Source organism: Callorhinchus milii, unplaced genomic scaffold (assembly GCF_018977255.1).
Source record: "Callorhinchus milii isolate IMCB2004 unplaced genomic scaffold, IMCB_Cmil_1.0 Scaffold14, whole genome shotgun sequence".
NCBI lineage: Eukaryota > Metazoa > Chordata > Chondrichthyes > Chimaeriformes > Callorhinchidae > Callorhinchus > Callorhinchus milii.
The window spans coordinates 17262638-17263917 of record NW_024704755.1 but is presented as its reverse complement, the minus strand read 5'-3'; positions in this window follow the sequence as shown (position 1 = coordinate 17263917).

Genomic DNA, 1280 nt, shown 5'->3' with positions numbered 1-1280 from the left:
CCCAAACCGCAGTCCCAAACCCAACACCCCCAAACCGCAGCCCCAACCCCCCCAAACCCAAACCCCCAAACCCCAACCCAGCCCCCCCAACCCCCAAACCGCAGCCCCAACCCCCCCAAACCCCCAAACTCCAAACACCTCCAAACCCCCCAAACCCCAGCCCCAAACCCCAACCCAACCCCCCAAACCCCCAGCCCCAGCCCCCCAAACTGCAGCCCCAACCCTCCCCCCCCCAAACACCCAACCCCCCAAACCCCCAGTCCCAACCCCAGCCCCCCAAACCCCAAACCGCAGCCCCAACCCCCCCCCAAACCCCCAAACCCCAGCCCCAACCCCACCCTTAACCCCAGACCCAACCCTAGCCCCAACCCCCCAAACCCAGCCCAGCCCCCACCCTAACACCAGCCCCAAACCCAGCCCCAACCCCCCAACCCCAACCTCCAACCTAACCCCATCCCAACCCCCCCAAACCCTAACCCCAGCCCCAACCACAACACTAACCCCCATCCTAACCCCAGGCCCCAAACCCAAACCCATCCCCAGCCCCCAACCTAACCCCATCCCCAAACCCAAACCCAGCCCCAACCCCCCCAAACCCCAACCTAGCACCAGCGCCAACCCAGCCCAACCCAACCCCACCCCGAACCGAACCTCACACATACACACAATTAGACCAGCCCCAACACCCCCAAACCCCAGCCCCAACCACCCCAACTCCCCCAAACCCCAGCCCCAACCCTCCCAAACCCCAGCCCCAACCACCCCAACTCCCCCAAACCCCAGCCCCAAACCCCAGCCCCCAACCCCAGCCCCAAACCCCCAAACTCCAGCCCCACTCCCAGCACCAAACCTCTAGCCTCAACCCCAACCTAACCCCATCCCCAACCCCAACCCCCCCAAACCTCAGCCCAACCCCTCCAAACCCCAGCCCCAAACCCACCCTAACCCCAACCCTAACCCCAGCCCCCCAAACCTCAAACCCATCCCCAACCCCAACCCAAACCCCCAACCACCCCAGCCCACCCCAGCCCCAATCTCAACCCCACCCCAAACCCCACCTCACACATACACACAATTAGACCACCCAGCCCCAACACCCCCAAACCCCAGCCCCAAGCCCCCCAAACCCAAGCCCCAACCCGCAAACCCCAGCTCCAACACCCCGAAACCCCAGCCCCAACCCCCCCAAACCCCAATAGGGGAGAGGAGGGGAGGGGAGAGGTGGGGATGAGAGAGGAGTGGGGAGGAGAGGAGAGCGGGGGGAGAGGGGGGAGGGGAGG